Raw genomic sequence first — 22,622 nt, 5'->3', positions numbered from 1 at the left:
GTTTGTCGAAACCTGTTTAACCTTTGCTCACAAGTCAACCCTTTCATATCAGGGATCGTCCAAGTGAGTTCCTTGGAATAATTTACTGTTTTCGAGGTACTGCATAAAGATAAGTTGTTGCTGGTGTTTTTATCTCTGGCGCTGGTTTGGATTAATAGCATCCTGGTTGGAATGTTGATTGGTGAGTTACAGGGAAGTGGAAGGAGCCTTATGCAGAGCACAAATCGTGCCATTGACATGATGGGTAACATGGCCTGTTTCTGTGCTGTAAACACTGTAGCCTACAGTTTCTGCTCATTGAAAACCTGACAGCATTGCTAAATGAAATCACCCCTCTTTAACCTTTACTCAAAAGACAATCCGTCCATAGCAGGGATCACCCTCACGAACCTTCTCTGATCTGCCTGCAGTGAAGCAATATCTGTCCTTAAATAAGGCAACCGAAAACTGCCATTAGAAGAATTGAACAGTTGTCTTTCTGAAGCATCTTTCAGAACTCTTTTGGTGTCCGAAATGCTTTACAATTAATGATTTTTGTTTGAGTGAAGTAAAGTCAATGCTGCAATGTTCAGATTTTAAACAGAAGAAATGTTTGATTTGCCAGAAACCAGAAAATAGGCGTGTGCTCTCTTGAAACACTCATGGGATTTGGCAATGGCTATTCACTGCAGGATAAAGGCACAAGTGGTTTGTGCCAGTGAAGAGCTTCAACTGATAGCAAATAATTGTCATGCTACCAAATCTTGACCTAATAACATCCCTGACTTATGCACTTTGTTCTTTTTGCACCAAATTTTCATCACTGTAGGAATGAACAGATAATTCTTTGCCAATTGTGCGCCATTTCGCATTATGACTCATATTAAACATCAACCCCAGAGATTTGTACCCACAGTTACTTTCTAAAGGAGCAAAAGAGATCAGGAAAATGAGAATTGTATTTCATTGATAAAAAAGGGGATTGTATGCCCTATCGTTCAGGTTCACTTGACAGGATCCAGGTTAAATCCAGTCAAGCCTGTGATGACCTTGAAATGATTTGCACATGTCTGAGTTTTTTTTGTTTTCCAGGATATGACAGGTAAATGCATCAGCAGCAGAGCCACAGTATCGAGCTCCCGGACAAAGGTTAATAATTAAAACTAATCAGAAGGGTCCGCTGTGAAGCATTAATAACATTCTGATCGTTTGGTATCTCAGTGATGCGGTGCTCTCAGTTGTCATCTTGCCGGGTCATTATTGCTTGATGAAGAGGCACTGCTCATGTTAAAGTGAACATCTCATTACATTGCAGGAAAGCAGCCGGTGTGCTCCCGTCAGACGGTGTGCTGGTCATGAGAGTGTTCTGATAGCTGACCTCGGGAGTGATCTCGGGTTGTTTTGCATATCAGGCATTTCACAGCAATCTTAAACTGCTCCTTCTCTTGCCCAAAGGTATCTAGGACAACAACAATGATTAGCATTAGTGTGCTGCCTTTACCATAGAAAACTCATGGTAATTGAAAGTCATTGGCATTATTCCCTGAATGCAGAAATAACTAATCAGTTGGTTCTGCGGTGTGTTTATCGCATGGCCTTAAACAGCTCTTGGACTGAATGTAGAATTACAAAGCTTAAAATAAGTTGGCAGGCTGAAAAGGAGTTAAATTGCATGCCTAATTGATATTGTTATCTGAGCAATAGCTAGCTCACATGGATGCCTGCTTTCATATGTGTAGATGAATGTTAGCTAAACCAGGGCTGCCTTTTTTCATTTACCCTGTCGCTTTGTGGAACTGTTTGTCCTCTCTGCAATTGGTTGCTCTGGCTGCTGTTTATAATGGCTTTTTGTGTCAGGCCACTACAGTGGGGAGAATTTTCAGCTTCAGCAGAGAACAATGAGGGCCCCTCACTTAACTGACCACAGTGAGGTAAAAACATCTTGCTTCTTCCCGGTGACCATGACAAAGCCTGAGGGGACTCAGAACAACTACTCATTGGTGTTTTTAACCTACCTGTTCAAACAGGTAATGACACAACTCTGGAGTAGGTGGGACTTGAACCAGTGCCACTATGCTTGGACGTAGGGACGCTAGCACTGCACCAGAAACATTGAAAATCAGAGCAGATGCAGGCCATTCAGCCCTTCGAGCCTGCTTTCCCATTCAATCCATTCCTGGCTGATCATCCAGTAACTGTTTCTGCTTTCTCCTGTGCCCTCTAATCCCTTTCGCCCCCAAGAACTATATCTAACCCCTTCACTAAATGTTTGGCCTCAACTACCACTTGGATCAGAGGTAGAAGTACTACCATGGTGGAACAAGAGTACTCTCTGCTTTTATTTCTGAGACTTATGTTATATTTTCCTGGCAAATGTTATTGTGCAGTATTGTTTAATTATCTCTCCTTTTATTTTAAGCTCTCACTGGGATGGCTTTTTAAATGCTGATAGCCATCCATTGAGTAGTTTCCCAATTTGGGAACAATGATGAACAGTCTGCTGACTTGGACAGAGTGTCCAATTTCCATGATCTGGAGGTGCAGGTGAAGGATAACTGAAAATCAGACTCTGTTCTTGTCTCTGACACCACTCTCCCCATGACTTGGATACTGTGACAACAAGACACTAACAATAGTACAGTTTTACCTCCAGAGTAGGCCTCAGCCAGCTGATCTTAGGACCCAGAGTCTGCCTAACTCTGATGAACTGGTGACCCAGATATCGAGGCACCTGATAGAGCTGTCAATATGCTGCCTATCAGTTCTTAATGACACACAAGTCTGGAGTTGCACGTGTGCCAGACCAGATAAGGAAATTAGATTCCCTCCTTAAAGGACATTCATGAACCAGAGATGTTTTAGAAACAATTGGTAGTGGTTAATATAAGACCTCCATATTGAATTTAAGTTTCACCATCAATGTTGGTGGATTCAAACCCAGTTCTCCAGAATATTTCGGGTTCTAGGTTACTGGTCCAGTGACAGCACTTCAACAGATGTTACACGGCCTGTTGAATATTTTCAAAACTTTCTGTTTCTATTTTGATGTTTGATATTCCCATTTATGAAACAAAAGGAAGATTCATAGTCCCACGAGATCCTGGAGTATTTTCTAACCTGTGAAGTGTCATCAAAGCTGTAGTTTTAGTATTATCTGAACCACAGTCGATAACATTCTGGCTTTTGACTCAGAAAGTTGGGGTTTCAAATCGTACTCCAAAGACTAATGTTCAGGTGTAGATCTGGGAGGCATTGACTGTTGGATGACACATCAAAGCAAAGCCCCAGTTCCCCCTTTCAAAGAGAAATAAAACATTCTAGGGATTACTATGAATAAGAGTTATTACCAGTGTCCTGGTATGTGTATCATCTGTTCATTAACATGTTGTGGCTTACTGTATGCAATTAGGCATGAACGTGCAGTTGAGGATTATCAGATCAGCCATGATCTATTTAAGTGTCAGAGTAGACTTGATGGGCTGAATGGCTTACTACTGCTCTTAAGTCTCATAGTCTTACGGTTTGACCATGGAAACTGAGCAAAGAAGTACAAAAGGTCTTTGCTTGACACTGAAAGGATCAAATTAACAGACAAAATAGTGGAATTGATGATTGTTAAACTTTGAAATAATGCTAAGAGTAGCCCTGGAAAAGCACAACCGGTCAAGCAGCATCTGAGGAGCAGAAGAATCGACATTTTGAGTATGAGCTCTCCATCAGGAATGAGGTGGCGGTTTAAGGGCCTGAAAAATAAATAGGAGGGGCTGGGGCTGGGGGGCAGCTAGCTGAGAGTGTGATAGGTAGATGAAGGTGGGTGAAGATGATAGGTCAGACAGGAGGGTGGAGCAGATAGGTGGGAAGGAAGATGGACAGATTAAGAGAGTGGTGCCAAGTTGGAAGGTTGGGATTGGGATAAGGCTGGGGGAGGGCAGATGAGGAAAGTTGTGAAATCCACATTGATCCCGTGTGTTTGGAGGGTTCCAAGGTGGAAGATGAGGCCTTCTTTATCCAGGTGTTGGGTGGTGAGGGTTTGGCAGTGGAGGAGGCCCAGCACCTACATGTCCTCAACAGAGTGGGAGGGGGAGTTGTAGTGTTCAGCCATGGGGTGGTGGGATTGATTCGTGCGTGTGTCCCAGAGGTGTTCTCTGAAGCTTTAGAACTGGCGGTGCTTTTCCAGCACCAGACTCTTCAACTCTGGTCTCCAGCATCTGCAGTCCTCATTTTCTCCTAAGAGGGAAATGAGTAGAGTTATGTTGTACAGAAGATGTAGAAAAATAAAGATAGAGCATTATTTTATAATCAATCAAGGCGGTAGAAAACAGATTGCACATTCAAACTAGAGAAATGCAAAGTCAAGGTCGGAAATTTTTTCACAGCAAAATGTAGTCAATGCTTAGGATGGAGCTGGGAATTGGAAAATACTGGCAACTTTCATCAACAACTTATATTTTCATTGTGCTATGAATACCTTATAACGTCATAAAATGGCTTTATAGTCCTATATCTGTAAATACTAGTGCTGTCAGCAGCATGGTATGTGATGTAATTGTATCTGGTAGACTTGTCACCAATCCTCCTTCAGGGTCTTTATCCAAGTTACTGACAACTAATGGAAAAGGTCCCCCTCACGTAGTCTCTGTCAAAAGTTGGATAAATCTTGTTAAACAATAGTTTTATCATATAATCCCTACTGTGCAGAAAGAGGCCAGTTAACCCATCAAGTCTGTACTGAATCCCATCCACCCCCCAACCCAGACTGCCATCCTATCTCTGTAACCCTGCATTTCCTGTGGTCAATCTACCCTAACCTCCACATCCCTGAACACTCGGCGGTAATTTAGCATGGCCAATTCAGCTAATCTGCTCTTCTTTGGACTGTGGGAGGAAACCTGAGCACTCAGAGGAAACCTACACAGACACAGGGAGAACTTGGATCGGGTGGACTTGAAAACAGGTCCCTGATATTATGAGGTAGCAGTGCTAATCACTGAGCCACTATGCCACTCTTTATCACAAAGTTTATCACCATGTATTAATTGCTAGTTGCATTACATTGGAGATACATGAAAACCATTTGTAGAACTCAGGTGATTTTGAAGAGTAATTACATGTTACTGTGACAGGATTTGCGTGTGGAAATTGCATGTGGAAAAGATCACCTCAATAGGCCACTTTGCAGTGGGGCAACTTATATTGAAATGGGCCCCTTCCCATCCTCTGCTCAGTATTGCCTCCCACTCTGGTGAGTGTTTGGGACTCGAAATAATTCTGTTTGAGTTTTCTGGCAGCATGAGGAGAAACCTGGATTGTGTGTGTTCATGGAAGATGTAGCAAATTGGATGCTCTTTTGAAGTCAGCAGGAACAAAATTTGCAAAGGGCTTAAAGCATATCTCATGATGCATAGTCATCGTCAATACACTATCAGACAGAATCGAAATTAAACTTCACTCCACAGCCACCGTTCACTCACTGCCTGTACCTACTCCCACTAACCAACCCTCTGCACCCCCCCCCCCCCCGCCAACAAACACACACACTCTCTCTCTCAAAAACCATGACTGAAATATTGAAAACTATAACCTTCAGTGTTTCTAATGAGAGTGGCAGCAGCTCAGGGGACCCAGCAGGGTTGCTATGAAGTGCCTGATATCTGAAGAGCAAACATAAAAGCAATTTCAATCAAACCAGATTCAATTATTGTTTGATTGTAGTGCATATTTCTTCAGTTTGCGAAACTCTCAGTTGCCATTTCTCACGTTGTCTGCAATGCTTTATTTTAATGGCAGGGGTCAGGGAGTTTTCACCTTCCTTGCCAGGGCTGGAGGGCTGAGTGAGCAACAGGACAGAAAGTAACAAGAGCAATAGGATCTGTCACTAGTTGGGAACCTCAGTGCTGTTCCATGTGACATTTGTTGTTCCTACCACTCGGACCTGGTGGTGCCTATCGCTAATGCCATGCTGGAATTGTTTCCTGATGAAATAAATGGGGTCAAACCAGAGAATTGGCAGAAGTCCTGAAAAACATTTTGCAACTTATCAATGACCAGCATTCCCACTGAAGCCAGCACAAATAACAATGAGCCAGAAAATGCATCGTCCTGTGATCTTTGCTATTGATGTTGGGCCAGTTTGAAAGAATACCATAACCTGTTGACCTGAAAGTCATGACCTGTCTGATCTTCCAGCTGCAGTTTCAGTGTGAAACGCAGGGAGAGGTACACTTTGTAAAGACAGTGCAGGCTGCCACAGCTACTGTGCATGATTTCAAAGCTAGTACCACTCCATCAGACCTTTTACAGATTATGAATTTTCCGTTAGGAAGGAGGTGAAAAGACAAATTGCACTCAAGGGGCTCCAGGCTGAGAAATTGACTGTGAAACGCACAGGGTAGTAGTTGCACTGTAGTCATTGTGCTGCAATATTCCTTTCACTGCCTGCACTACACTGTTGCAGAGCGTCAGATATCACGCTTCTGACCTACCCTGTCGAACTGATTTATTCTGGTCTGTACATCTAGAGGACTGGATACACAAGTTTTGCTGCAGTTTTGATGCAGTTATACAAACCTCTGCTTCAATCCCACTTGGAGAACTGAGCAGATCTGGCTCCACAGCTTTTAGGAAGGTGATACCGGCCTTGGAGGGATTGCAATGTTGGTTCACAAGAATAATGGGCTTCAGGGGTTAAATTAAGAGGAGAGATTATACAAATTAGGCCTTATTTCCCTAGAATTTATAAGGTCAATGGGCGAACTGATCAAAGTCTTCAATATATTCCTAATTATCAGGAAAAGACAGAGTCAATAAAGAGAAACTATTTCCACTGGTTGGGGATTCTAGAACTGGGAATCATAGTCTGAGAATTAGGGCCAAACCATTCAGTAGAGATGTTAAGAAAAAGAACATGGTAGATGTTTGGAATTCCCTTCCACAAACAGCTGAGGATGCTAGAACAGCTGATAATTTTAAATCTGAGTTAGGTAATTCTTTTTGTTAAAGAAAGTTACTCAGGCAAGTGGACAAAAGCAGTTACATGGAGTTGTCAGATCAGCCATGATCTCATTGAATTGTGACACAGGCTCAAGGGGCTGATTAGCCTGCTCCTATTCTGATGTCACCTTCATCCTTCTCGATGGTTGAGGTCATAGCTTGGAAGGTGACATTGAAGATGCCTTGGTGAGTTGCTGCAGTCTATCTTGCAGATTGTATACACTGCTGCTACTCTGCCTGTCTGTTAGATGGAGTGAATGTTGAAGGTAGTGGATACAGTGTTGGTCAAGTGGACTACATTGTCCTGGAGAGTTTCCAATTTCTTTGAGTGCCATTAGAGTTGCACTCATCCGTAAAACAGGGCTGGATAAGCAGCTGTGTAAACAACACTTACGCAGAGTGTTGGCAACTTGCTCTTAAAAATGTGTGGCAATCCTTTCCACAATACCCAAGACTTGACATCCAAGGAAATATATTTGTAACATGGTCAAACAGGTTAATTATCAACTTGTAAATCTTTACAGCCCATGCCAATGGCAGGTGGTAAGGTCAGGAGACAGTCCAGGTCATCAAAGTGATAAGCCTAAAGCAGTCTTTTTTTCCACTTCAGTCCACAATCAAAAATAAAGAAGATTTTAATAAGACAAGATGTTTACAGATGTCTAAGTCATTGTAAGATATGATGCCTTAAGGATAATGACAACAGACTGTGGCTTCACTCTTCTGTGGAACAGCTATCTCAGTTTCAATGCAAACCATCAGATGTTAGCAAGGAGAATGTTGCAGGGTCAACAGGGTTGGGCCATAAGTAGGCCAAACCAGGTAAGGATGTCAGATCTCCTTCTCTGAAGGACGTTAGAGAACCACATGTTTAATAGATGTTTCATTCTCCACATCACTGAACCCAGCTTTTAATGCCGAATGTATTGATTGAATTTCAGTTCTACCAGCTGACAGGAGATGTAAACCATCATCCCACAGAATTAGCCTGGCTCTCTGGAATGTTTTTTTTATTTAATCCTGGGTTGTAGAACATTGCTGGGTGGCCAACATTTATTGCCTGCCCTTAGTTACACTTGAGGAGGTGGTGGTGAACTGCCTTCTTGAAACATTACCACCTTAGAGATGTTGTCACTTCACCACCAACATCCTATTATGTTCTCCTTGCTCATTTTGAATTTCCGATATGTCAAGAACATACTTTCTTACATAGTTTCACTCTGGGCTTCAATAGCGACTCTCAGGATAGACCTTTGTGGTATTTCAGCTCAGGAATGTTTAATTACATTCCAACTTTAGTAGGAAGAATGTTAAAGTCACACTGAATATGTCTTGTGGCACCATGAGTTATCTCTGCCTCTGAGCCAGAAGGAGAAAGTGAGGACTGCAGATGCTGGAGACCAGAGTTGAAAATTGTGGTGCTGGAAAAGCACAGCAGGCCAGGCAGCATTCGAGGAGCAGGAGAATCGACGTTTCGGGCATAAGCCCTTCTTCAGGAATTGACCTGCTGAGCTTTTCCAGCACCACACTTTTCAATTCTGAGCCAGAAGGACTGAGTTCAAATCTGTCCCAAGATTTGACAGTAAGGAATATATGTTTGTAACACAGTCAAACAGTTTAATTATCAATTTGTGAATCTTTACAGCCCATGCAGGTGGTGAGATCAGGAGAGGTTCCAGGTTATCTAAGTGACAATAAGATGTTGGAGCCTCCCTCACACTATCCAGACCTTCAGGCTGTAATGTGCAAGTAAAAGCCACAGTACCTCAGGCTCCTTGGAGGTGGAAGGTCACTTGATTCTCATGACAATAAGGGCAATGTGGATCCAATTGGTATCCATTAGCATTAGGTTTACTCCTGTTTGGGTTGGGATTGATTCAGAGCCTGCCAGATCCATGGTGAAGCTTGTGGCAGTGTGTGTTGGACTTCCCCTCAGACAGAAAACTTAAGGACCAGAGGAAATCAATGTCCTCAGACTCTGAGTTGAAGCGATGATAGGATCGAGTATCCAGCTTGGTGAGCTGAAGCATTGCCCATGGTCATACAGCAGCCTCACCCTCTGCTGAGGAAGTTGAGCAAAGATCAGATGGTCTCATTCTGACAAGGCCATTGGTCTCATGGTGCGCTGGCAGGGACTTGATCTAATTCACGTCAAGTTCAAACGGGAATAGGGAATGAATTTACATTGATAGAGCACCTTTTATGTCCTCAGAGTAAACCAAAATGCTTCACAATCAATGAAGCACTTCTGGAGTGGAATCCCTGTTGTAATATAAGCAAACACAGCAGCCTGTTTGAGAGCAACAAGGCTCCACAAACAGCAATGAAAATAATGACCAGACAATCTGTTCTCAATGTGGATGTGCATTCAATATGCTAATGTACATTTTTTGTTCTTTCCTCATCTCCTTCAGAATCCATTCTACCTGCCACTTACCATTGCCCTGTCTAGACACTGCATATGCAACTGATTTCAAGGCCACTACAAACAGTGATCTTATAACAACCACTCGAAACTACAGAGAATGGTGGTGAATGATGAATTAGTTCTTTTTCCTTATTTCTCCCACTTGACCTAGCACTTTTGAATATTAATGCACTCCATCACTGGGCTACCTAAACCAACATATTTCTCATGTTGACACTTTATGACAAAAGTAAAACCCACACAGACACTGTACTGGCAGAAGCGAGAGTTAACTGTTCCTGGTTTGTTCCAGTTCAGCTGTGCTTCTCAGCAATGTTATTTCATGTGTTCATAACAAAAAGACAGTTCCCATAAGACAACCTGTGTCTTTTTTATGAATTGCATCTAACAATATCTTTTGGTGTGGAACTATGCACCAGGGATCACGTGGGCAATGATCACACTTTCCCATTTGCTCCGGGAAGCAGTAAATCACAAGTTGTCAAATGCTGACTTCCCAGTTTAAAATTAATAGTGAAGATTTATTTACAAAAGCAGAATTATAATGAGTCATGAAAAGAAAACACAAAAGTTGAGCTAAACTGGGCAGGAGAAGGATTTTGCACACTCTTTCCAAACTGCCAGCCTCCATCTGAGTGAAGAGCTATCAAACAGACCACTTCAGAATGTAATGGGACATTCAAAGCAAATAGAAAATTGACAGATAGACTTCAGAATATCTCAACAGCTTTCACTCAGTTAGCAGCAAGAGAAAGCTCAGCCAGCCTGAGCAATCAAATACTGAACTCCAACCCTCCGCTCTACCCAGATAGAAAGCAATTCTCCTCTCTGAGGCCTACACTCTATAATTTCTAATAATAGATTAGAAATGATTGGTGCACTGTGTTGAATAGCAAACTGTTAAAAGCTAATGGTTGGGATAGAGTGCTGTCAACAATCCTACTTCCTGATATAATTTAATCAACTTATCCAGACAGACTATGACTCATCCCTGGAGCAGGTGGGAATTGAACCTAGACCTCCTGAATTATAGGTTGGGACACTACCACTGCACCACAAGAGTCACAAAGCTTTTGTGTACAGCTAATAACACAGAGATTAGCCAATCTTGTTTTTTACTTATTCAAAATGAAACTTTAATCAGTTTAAAGGGTCCATGATGGACCACTGTTACAAAACTAAGCATTTCTGGGTGCCCTCGGTTGAGGGGGGGGTAATAGCCTGGGGAATTATCGCTAGGCTATTAATCCAGAGACCAGGGGAATGACCTGGATTCAAATCCCACCAGGTCAAGTTAAAATTTGACTTTTAAAATAAAACTGGAATTGAGAGAGTAATGATGACCATAAATCCAATGTCAATTAATGGGGAAACCCCATCTGGCTCACTAATGCCCTTTGGCAAAGGAAACTGCCATCCTTACCTGGTCTGAACTATATGTGACCCACAGCAGTGTGGTTGACTCTTGATTCCCCTTTGGATAGGCAATAAATGCTGATCTAGCCAGCAGTGCTGTCATCGAATGATTTTTTTTTAAAAAACCCTAAGGTCATTGCAAACCAGCGGAAAAAATCACTCTGTTCCTACTTTGCTGAATTCTGTTGTTATTACAAACCTCAGGTGCAAGTGAGACTTAAACTCTATTCTCCTAGCCCAGAGATAGGGATGCTATCACTGTACCATGGGAGCTCTGACATCCTTTTTTTAATATTGGGTTTATGGGCCTGTTTCGTTAACAGTGGTAGAAGATGAGCCATTAGTGAGCCTTGACAAGAAGACACACTTAGCTTAACAAAATGTAATTGATTCCATAATAGCAATAGGTACAAGTTGAATTCGCTTGTTAATCAAAATTACTGAGACTGTCAGGAGACATTGATAACATATCTGTCTGCATCAGGCTCCTGAACTAGACTCCTCTTTTCTCCATCCAAGACTGTATCAATCATCAGATTGGCTGGAGATTAATGTAACCTCCAAGATTAACTCTTTCAGAACCATTTCCTTATGCAACACACAATAGCTAGGAGATGCCAGGATTTCCTTAAATTCCATCCTCATGTCTTCATAAACAAATTCCAGCAAAAATATATCAGGACTCCTCAATAAGGTTTAATTTTTTTCAAGTTAAGCTCAGTTGGATGTGGAGGATGTTCCAAGCTCTACCATCTAGAGGCGTAAGGGCAGCCATTGCATGGCAACACCACCACTTATAAGTTCCTTTCACAACCATGAACCTCCTTGCCTGAGAACTATAATAACTGGATCAACATCCGGGAACTCCCTCTCCAACAGCATTGTGGGTGCTGTTATGCCAAGCGTCTGCAGGGGTTCAAGAAAGCAGCTTCACACGGGGAAATTCGGGACGTGCAACCAAGACGACCAATACAGCCTTGTCAGTAATGCCCAGAATGCATGAAAATAATGAAAATGAGAAGGTGAAGGAAAAAGGGAGGGGTGGAGAGTCGGGATTGCAGATGAACTGCAGTGTTAGAGTAGGAACAGTAGGAGAGTGCCTTTTCCACCTTACTGCACATGAAAGTAAGTTAGAAAGGAAACATAATTGCCAGTCTTCTCTGTTGCTTCCAGTCATCTCTTTACAGGATGAATACCAAGTCCAACTCAACTTAATGAATTCCCTGAGCTTTGTATTTGAAGAGCAGCTGTCCACTCAAACACAAGTTACTTTCAAGCAACTTCAAAGTGATTGTACTTTCAGCTGCCCTTAACCAACAATCACTGGTGTGAGCTCTGGATATTTAATTCACTCACTATCTGAGTTATTTTATGTGCTGTACATATTGTCTTTACAATATGTGACTCGGTGTCTGGAATCAAACCCAGTCCGAGACCCAAATAGGAAAACAATGGTAAATTAAACAGTAATACTTGGAAATGAATGAACTTGTTGAAATGGAATTTCATTTTGAAACAGACAAATAAAGTCACCATAGTCTTACCAGACCATAGGGCTGCTCTCTCATTAGAGGGAGATGACTGCTACTGGTTCAACCGGAAGGTCACCATGTCTCAAATGAGGAGTGACTGTATGAGATGAATTGGATTTGTAAATGTCTTTTGACAGTTTTACTGGTTTTCATTCCAGGTAACCAGTTGGACTCAGTAATTCCAGGTCTTCAGTCAACTTCTACATCATCTTGAAGAAAGTCATGCAGTTTTAAAATGCAATTTGTTTGCAAAACCTACATGATATTGACTGCACATTCTTGCAGCACTTCTCTTGACTAGCCGATATCTCAATGAGGGGAAAAATAAAACATTTTCTGTCTTCAAAGATAGAGATTGGATACAGAGAAAACAAAAGCAGCACTATGGTGACAAATTAATAAAAAACACTGCCTATTCAGTCAATGATACCGACTACTTCAATAGTGGGGAGGTGACAGCCAGTGGGATTATTGTTGGACTGTTAATTCAGAAACGAGAGTGTGCTGCTGGAAAAGCACAGCAGCACAGGAAGCATCCAAGGAGCAGGAGAATCAATGTTTCAGACATAAGCCCTTCAACAGGAATGTTAATTCAGAGATCCAGGTAATATTCTAGAAACCTCGGTTCAAATCCTGCCAGGGCAGACGGTGGAATGTGAATTCAAGAGGAAAAGAATTCAATATGACCATGACTCCATTGTGGGAAAAGCCCATTTGGTTTACTGATGCCCATTATGGAAAGGAATTGTCATCCTTACCTGGTCTGGCCGACATGTGACTCCAGACCCACAACAATGTTGTTGATTTTCAACGGTTTTCTGGGCAATTCGGGATGGGCAATAAATTCTGGTCCAGCCAGTGATGCCACATCCAATGAATGAATAAGAAAAATAGTAGCGCCACATTATTGGCCAGTGTGCACAGTGGAAGGATCCATCCTCAGCTGCCCTCAAGAAGAAATAGGTGAACCACTTTCTAAAACTGCTGCGGTCCATATGATCTAAGTGGAACCATGGTAATGTTCAGTCAGGAACCCCAAAATTTTGACCCAATGAGAGTGAACGGGAATATATTCCCACATTCAGGGTGGTGTGAAATTTGGCAGAAAACTCAGCGGTGTCCCCATGTATCTTCTGCCCTTGTTCTTCAAGCTGAAGAACAGGCATATTGGGAAAGCCTTGCCAGAGGAACCTCATTGAGTCATCATTGTGCATATTGTAAATGCTACACATTGTCACCACCATACACTGGTAGCGAAGTAAATGTTCAAGGGGGAGGGTGTTTGGCTTAATGGTGGCAATATTGCTTAGTGGTAGTATTACCTGGAGACCCACATAATGTTCTGTGACAAATCTTGCTGTAGCAGATGGTGAAGTTTGAATTCAATACAAAAAAACTGGAACCAGGAGTTTACTAATGACCATAAAACCATTGTTGATTGTGAAGCATGGAAAAAAATACATTTGGTTCACTAATGTCCGTTAGGGAATGAAACTGTCATCCTTACCTGGTCTGACCTACATATGACTCCAGACCCACAGTGATGTGGTTAACTCTTAGCCACACTCTGGGCAGTTAGGGATGGGCAACAAATACTGCCTGGCCAGTGATGCCATATCCAATGAACAAATATTTTAAAAGGTGGTGGATTAAATACCAATTGGATAGTTTGCTTTGAACTGGATGGTGCAGAGATCAAAATGGAATCTTACCATTTTTTTGGCTAGGTGTGAGTCATGTCGAGTTTAGGGGAGTGATTCTCACCATGAGGCTGAGCAGGATTTCTAACCATTTCTGACTAAACACATTGCTTTAATTACCATATCAGCCGTCCTGGCTAGAATCACTCATGTTGTATTCTCACTCTATCTTACCATGCAATGTTCCCAGAGCAGCTCACCAGCCACAGAAAACCCTGGGACTTACCTATATCCTAGGCATCGGTGTCATTTTTGAAAGGTCACTGTGCAGTGGGAGATGCACCTACATTGTGGATCTGCTCTGTATGTTTACTATCACTTGCCCTGGACTTGGCAGACAGGGGGAAGTTCTTCCCCAGCTTTGCACACATAGTCTTGTGATCCTTTTGCATGGAGTAGTAAACTTGATAGGTTTCTATGAGATTCCCCTTCATTCCTCTAAACACCAGTGAATATATTTCTAGCCAATTCACTCTCTCTTCATAAGTCAGAAGTCCCTCTTCAGAGAGTTCGGCACATGCCAGCTGTCAGTGTCTATGGTTGTGGGCCACTTATGGCCAGTGGTCATGTGATGTGCCTGCCATGGCACCCAACATGAAGGCCTACTTGAGCAAATGGTAAGTTGAACCCACCAAGAACCTGCTCTGATTTCCATGATGAATTTTCCCAGTGGCTAGTTTGTATGGGGAGTTCGCTAAGATCACAACCTGTGGCCAATGGGCTGTTAACAAGCCATTTTGTAAACAATAAAGAAAGTCAATTGGGTACTCAACACTCCCTCATGAGAACCTCGCCACAACCCTTGAGGGAGGTTGTGACAAGATGATCTTGACATCAACATAACCATCTTGCCAAATTCTAACACTCATCTCAGCATAGACCCCATCATTCAGATCCTGGTGAGCTTTAGCCCTTGGTTGCAAACTCTGCTAACCAGCAATAACTGAACAGTTTAATATATCCAACATGGATCCAGTTTCTGTGGCTCCCCAGATTAAATAAAGTCCCAGATACTTTCTCTTCCCTCTGAACTGCATATATCACATTAATATTTTAGGATAAAGATCATTTTCTGCTGGAAAGGACAAAAAAATCATTCATTTATTTGTACACAAAACACATTGCAAAGCAAAAAGATTGTTAGAGATCTCAGAGACATGGAATAATTTAAATTCTTTCATAAACAGAATCTCAAGGGAACACAATAAAAGATTGAAAAAACTACCTCCATATGAGACAACTGCTACAAAACTTTACTTCACACTTAGCAGGCAGTTCCAATCTATCAGTAAAACCTGTTTTCCTTGTCAGGAACTGTAATGTGCTACTTCCATCAAATGTTGATTTTATTTTGAGAAGCTTCCCAATTTGTATCTTTGGTGCGCATTGCATAAATAAATTAATGTCACCCAGGGTACTTCGACAGCAACTTGCGATCCCCGAACCTTGACCAACTACAAAGTCAAGGGCAGCAAATACATGAGAACACCATCACCTGCAATTTCCCCTGCCAATCCACACATTATCTTGACTTTGAATTATATAACCAGTCCTTTACTGTTGCTGGGTCAAAATTCTGGATTTCTCTTTGTAACAGCACAGCAGAAGTACCCACACAACAAGACCTGCAATTGTTCAAAAGGCAACACACCACCATCTGGCCTAAGCATCTCATCTCCACTTATTAGAACATAGAACATAGAACAGTACAACAAGGTACAGGACCTTTGGCCCTCGATGTCGTGCCAGCCTTCTATCCTACTATAAGATCAGACTAACATATATCCCCTCCATTGTACTATTGAGGCACTATGACCAAAACAAGAGCCCAAACTAAATCTAAATCTGGACACATCTGCGAAAGTATCAGTTTACTGGCAACTTGATGTTAAGACACCATGTATTGGAGTGTTCTGTTCAAGGCTGAGATGTAACAGCCTGCATTATTGCCTTCATGTTAGTTTGTCTGAAAATTGTCTTCGGTTTCAATCTGAAGTTATAACATTTAGTTCTGAATAGTTACACTGTCCAGATAACATTTCAGTTGTGCCATCAAACATTTGATCCTTGATGTCTGTGTCCATATTTGTTTCTCCAATCTATGATCCTGTTTTTACTCTGGCAATTATCCAGCTGCTTTAGGATAGCAAGCTACGCAGCTTTCAGAGGAGACCTTGACGGATACATACACTTATAACATTACCCCCAAAGGATTTTGCTGAAAGTTAATTCAACATATTGATCACATTGCAGGTAAAACATTTCCTAATCTCAGAACTAACTCGGGCCTTGTTAATTTGATACTTATGTCTTTATTGCACGTTAATGTTCTAAAAGTGTTACAGCACAATGCAGATCACAAACATTGGGTGGATCATTTTAGAGTCATGGAGATGTACAGCATGGAAAAAGACCCTTCAGTCCAACTCACCCTTACCGACCATATATCTTCAACTAATCTTGTCCCATTTGTCAGCACTTGGCCCATATCCCTCTAAACCCTTCCTATTCATATACCCAACCAGATGTCTTTTAAATGCCTCCACCACTTCCCCTGGCAGCTCACTCCATACGCGCAACACCCTTTACATGAAAACATTGCCCCTTAGGTCCCTTTTAAAATTTTCTCATGTCACCATAAACCCATGTCCTCTAGTTTTGGACTCCCCCACCACGGGGAAAAGACCTTGCCTATTTACCCTATCCATGCTCCTCATGATTTTATAAACCTCTATAAGGTCATCCCTCAGCCTCCAACACTCCAGGGAAAAACAGCCCCAGCCTATTCACTTTCTCCCTGTAGCTCAAACCCTTCCCTTGGCAATATTCTATAATTAAAATTGGTTCTGGTAAACACACTACAAAGTCAGTGTACAGCAAACTTTGAATTTGTGTATCGGCAGCATTTTATTCATTTGTGTGATGTAGCAGAGTCCTTGGAAGATGATGGTGAGACATGTTTTTGACAATTTATTGGTTGTTTTTAGGCCACTCAGAGGGTAATGATGAGCCAACTACATTGCTGGGATTCTCACCTGATTGAGAAAACACAGCAGTTAAACTTCTCCAACAGACACGAGTGATCTGAATGGATAGTTATGCAGCTACCATTACTTCTTATTCTTGATATATTTGATTGTATAAAACATGTGGTTTGATATCACGCTATGAGTTTGGGTTCTCTCAAGTCTGGTCAAGGAGAAAGCAAAGTCAAGAAGAGTCTTCAGGCTTAAAGTTCAAAGTAACACTAATGATTATACATGAATGTTATACACTGCTTTGCATGGTAATCATAAAAAAAACAGGTTCTGAGCTTATAGATAACTTAGATTAAAACCAATCTATCTCTTTGCGCATTCACGTTAATTTTGCCATCTGTTTCTAACTCCACCCACATGGTGCTATTTATACTCAGTGAATTGCAGCTCTCCAACACTGGCACAAGGTTGCGAAGCCATTTCACAACAAATGAGATTTAGCTTCCTAATATAGTATAGTTTTCTGGTCAGAATATGATTTCACAAAGCAATCAAAGGCAAATGCCTGACATAGCTATTGTTGCAATTCTGCGATTTTCTCAGGTTACTGAACTTCTGAGACATCTACAAACAAAGGCTTTCTGTGCCCCTCTCTAAAACGTCCACCTCCCCATGCTTTCTAATGTCTCAGAACTACTGGAGTTATGTAAACTAATTTTAGTGATTGAGTCAATTGATTAGAAATGTATTGTTAGCCAAGTCACTGACCATTACTTCATTCCCACTGATTAGCAACAGGAATTTGGAGCAATTACATGCGTCTTTCTTCAGAAGAGAGATTATTCATTAAATAAATGATTACTTTGCAGTGCAGATAAGGCCGTTTATATCCACTTTTGGTGCTTTGCAGTAGACCTGTTCAAATCTAAATTGATTGCTTTGGGATTGCAATGGATACATTAATATATTGCTGCAATTGATGCTTCATAAATGGATCTAATTAACTTTCTTCGCTCTTTGCATTTTGGCTTAAAAGATGCATCACAAGTGTATCTTTCCAATTGTGGATTTTTTTTTCCATTAAGTAGAATGGCTGTTGGCTGCCATACATTCAGAACATGAAAGTGCAAATAATAAAATAGATTCATTAGAACATTTGTTTTAAAAGAACAGTACTTTAGTAAAATTGCACTGGCATATTAGAAAATGTGATAATGTAAACAGTGTTTATTGCAGAATGATAATGATGATTTAGTGATATCAAAATAATTACTCTTTGCTTGAGGTGCATCAAAATTGCATTAAATAACTTCATAAATTATCCAACAGATCCCCACAAGCAAAGATTGTGAAATATAGCAGAAACCTGTTAACACTATCAGTGCTGAAAATCTGTTCAGATGACAGCAGTCAAGGTCAAGAAGTAAACTGGAAAATTGTGTTGTTTACACTCAAGGCACCATTTCAGAAGAGCTGCTTTAGAATCTCAAGCACCATGGTCCACCCATCTCATAGCGAGCAAGACTACTGTCAGCTTAACCTCAGTGACAAATGTTCACCGACCCAATTCTTCCAGTGGGCAGAAAATAAGATACAAATTGCAAACTGGATATTGTCACTGGTAGACCAGAAACACGGCGATAATATTTACCATGTGGAAATCAAAGTCTGTTTCAGAAAATATGTCATGGATAGATTTAAAGGACCACCACTGTAGCTGTCTCGAAGCAGCTTCTGAAGTGGTGGAGAGCACAATTGTTGATGAGGATTTTAGTTCTGGTTTAATATTAAATTTTGCCACAAAAGACAAAGCAGAGTCTCGGATTGAATATTCCTACAGGTGATATATTTAAATTAGGCAAAGCTCATTATCTCCTCATTTATGGACTTCAGAGAAATGAATGCTAAAAATATTTTACTAAACTGTCATTTTCGTTTTACTTTGAAAAGAATGAAACCTCCCTTCTTATTAACTGGCGTCAGATAACTTTAATGTGCTAATATGTTGGAATTAAATCAGCAGCTCCAGATTTTAGAATAAATCAATATTCTTTGAATGATGATCTCAAATATTTAAATGAAAGCTTAGTGGCATTTGCTTTAGAAACACGTTTGTTCATAAAATCATACCCACGTATGAGACAATATGCCTACATTAATTCACAGCAAATTCTAAGCCACCTGTGGTGCCATTATTGCTTGAGTGAAGGCTGCAACATAGCTACCATGGGAGGTAAAGATGCTCCTTCCAACAATTACTTTGACACCTTGACAGGCACACCGAGATGCCCAGCTATGATTTTCTGAAGTAATCTCTACAACTCAATTGACACTGAAGGAAAATGTGACAAATTCTGTTTAAGTGTTTAATGACAGGGTGTACATTATACAACGTCTGTTACTGTTGGTGCGAATTTAGCTCAGATTGAAATTGAAACAATTTAAAAATCAATTCAGGAGTTGTGGAGGGACTGAGATCCGGTTATATCTGGTGTAAGATACAGCCTCAAAAGCACATGCCAGGGAATATATTTTTCAGTCCAGAATAAGATGCCGCAATATTTATATTTCTATCTTTGTGATGTTGGAAAATATTTTTCTTTAAACTTCCAGTTGCCAAAATCCACCCTGGGACAGTCAAAAATAGTGCTTTCTAAACTCTCTCACAGTTTATATATATATATATATAAAATTTAAATTACTGTAAAATTAACATGCATTACAAATTCAGCATTGATTCTGTCACATTATCTCATCTACATCTACTATAATGCCCAAACTCTGAACTTTCAATAGACAAGCTTCATACTAATATCTAGAGTTGTAAGAATCACATGTTGGTATGGCAGAAAGAGTAACAGTTTAACCCATTGTGACTAGGTTTGCTCTTTGGTAGAGCTTCCCAATTAATCTCACACTTGTGCTTTATCCTTGTAGCCCTCCAATTAAATCTCCTTCAATAATGTTTCCTTTTCAAGGTTGCTAATGCAACAACCTTTTAGGCAGTGCATTTTCAAATCACAGCAAGACTGGAATTATAAACTACAGATATAACCTAATGCCTTCACAGAACTAGATGGTGGAAAACTCTGCTCTTTGAAGATTATTACAGATAAATATCAAAAACAAAGCTGCTTTGTAAACCTCAATAGAGTATATACAAAAAAGGTACTGTTGAGATGATAAGTAAGCATACCTGTGGGATCAGCATATAATTTCACAAGCTGTAGCATGAATTGGACAGCAAGCTATCAGCTCGGCTATTTGTTACGAGTGTTCCAATTTGAGACACAAATCACTTAATCGGTAATTCATAATACTAAAAATATAAAAATACCATTGAAATAATCCAAAATGTCCAACAAATTGAAATAAGAATTTCCTCATAAACCTGACTACAGGCAGTCCCCAGGTTGCAAACGGGTTCAATTCTGGAGTCTATTCCCAAGTCAGTTTGTCTGCAAGTCAAGCACATTGTAGGGCAATATAACAGTTCACAAGTAGAGGTATGTTCATCCATCAGACCTATAAAGTAATGCTCCTGTATGGGATTGTGTTCAGAAGTACAAGCATTCGTAAATCAGATATTCATAAAGCAGGGATTCCTCTGTGTCAGTGTTCTAAACATTAAGCCTTGAAAATAATTATTACTGGTGTTAAATTTCAATAATTGATGTACACACTGCATTTATAGAACAGTTTTATTCAGGTAAAATGTTTTAAAATGTTTCATAAGAGTGTTAACCATCAAAATATGATCCTTAGATCTAAAAAGGATATCTGGATGTCAAGATAATCCAGAGATACTATTGTGCATAAACTAATATTTTGAAGGTGGAGTTGAGGCAGTTTACTGAACAGAACTAATGGGGTGCTTTCCTCAGCCAGTTCAGAAGATAATAATGGGTTAATCACGTGTTATTGTGGTAATAAAAACGTTCTGGAAAAACTGCTTCTTGGGGTTTTTGAATCTTTGTACCAATCGAAATGACTGTCCCATGTTTTTTGGACCCAAGGTGGAGGTTCATAAACAAACAGTGAAAATCAGTGCCAAATGATTGCGTTGTATAACATATTGGTTCTGGAAGAGTTAATATTGAAGCTGCAAAATACTTTACCCAATCAGATGATGTCAGCTTTTGGGTAGAGAAGAAACAGTCTAGCGCAAGGTCCTGATGGAGGCAGGTATTTCATTATTGACTCCTGATCATCTTTGTAATTATACCTTTCTCGTCAATGTACTTATGGTTAGCATGCAATAAGCTACATCCAGTTGTTTAGATAAGTGCTTCTTCTCATTCAGACTCAGTAGTGCTTACTCTCTGTGCTGCTAATTAGATAGACCCTTCGGCTTAGCATAAAAAGGAGAATTTATTTAAAAGATTAGAAAGGAAGATTTACTATGGACTCTACACTTCAACCTGCAAATGGAACATACAACATGGTGGTTAATATGGCAATAAGACCTCAAGGTAACAATGGTAGAAAAATCTATTCAATTCAAGAGGGGAAAAATGATAAGAACTGTGAGTTTATTCCTTTAAGAGCATTACCACTTAAAGAAGTGAAAGACAGACATGAGCTGAAAGTAAGTAAATGGAGGACCAACCAGCAGCACTTATGGAAGCAGCAGCAAGGAAATAATAGAATTCTAGAAGAAAACCTTTACCTCTAAGCTGGTAATGAGGTAAAGGAAAATAGCGTAGGGTTGGAAGAGAGTAAATACTCAGGAATGTCAGAGCCTGTGTAGATGGAGAAGCTGTGGAAACAGTTTAGAATTCTGTGTGTAATGTTAATAATCTCTATGGAATAGTCATGATTTGGAAGTGCCGGTGTTGGACTGAAGTGGGTAAAGTTAAAAATCACACAATGCCAGGTTTTGTCCAATAGGTTTATTTGGAGGCACTAGCTTTCAAAACTTTGCTCCTTCATCATGTAAGAAGCAGTGCTTCGAAAGCTAGTGCCTCCAAAATAGACCTGTTGGACTATAACCTGATATTGTGTGATTTTCAATTCTAAGGGAAAGGAGAACAGCGTTAAAATAACAACACAAAAGACCAAGCCGGTAAAAGTAGAATTGAAAAGTAATACTTACACTTTAAAATTTGTGTCTGTATCATCACTAGCAGCTCCACAAAGCATTGTGACAGTGGATGGAGCAAGAACAGTGCATTAATTTATATTGAGACCACAGAATCGGATAAGTCAGAGTACATTTAAGGTGCCAAAAGGTAATTTTTAAAAATATTAAATTTAGAAGACTCAAATGGAGCAAGGTAGTTAGAAGAATTTTAAAGCTGTGATAAGACCCAGGATGTTCATAACTTAGAACCTAGAACATAGAACATTACAGCGCAGTACAGGCCCTTCGGCCCTCGATGTTGTGCCGCCCTGTCATACCAATCTGAAGCCCATCCCACCTACACTATTCCATGTATGTCCATATGCTTGTCCAATGATGACTTAAATGTACTTAAAGTTGGTGAATCTACTACCGTTGCAGGCAAAGCATTCCATACCCTTACTACTCTCTAAGTAAAGAAACTACCTCTGACATCTGTCCTATATCTATCACCCCTCAATTTAAAGCTATGCCCCC

The sequence above is a fragment of the Chiloscyllium plagiosum genome, chromosome 29 (assembly GCF_004010195.1).
Source record: "Chiloscyllium plagiosum isolate BGI_BamShark_2017 chromosome 29, ASM401019v2, whole genome shotgun sequence".
Classification (NCBI taxonomy): Eukaryota; Metazoa; Chordata; class Chondrichthyes; order Orectolobiformes; family Hemiscylliidae; genus Chiloscyllium; species Chiloscyllium plagiosum.
Note: the sequence above shows the minus strand (reverse complement) of the source record.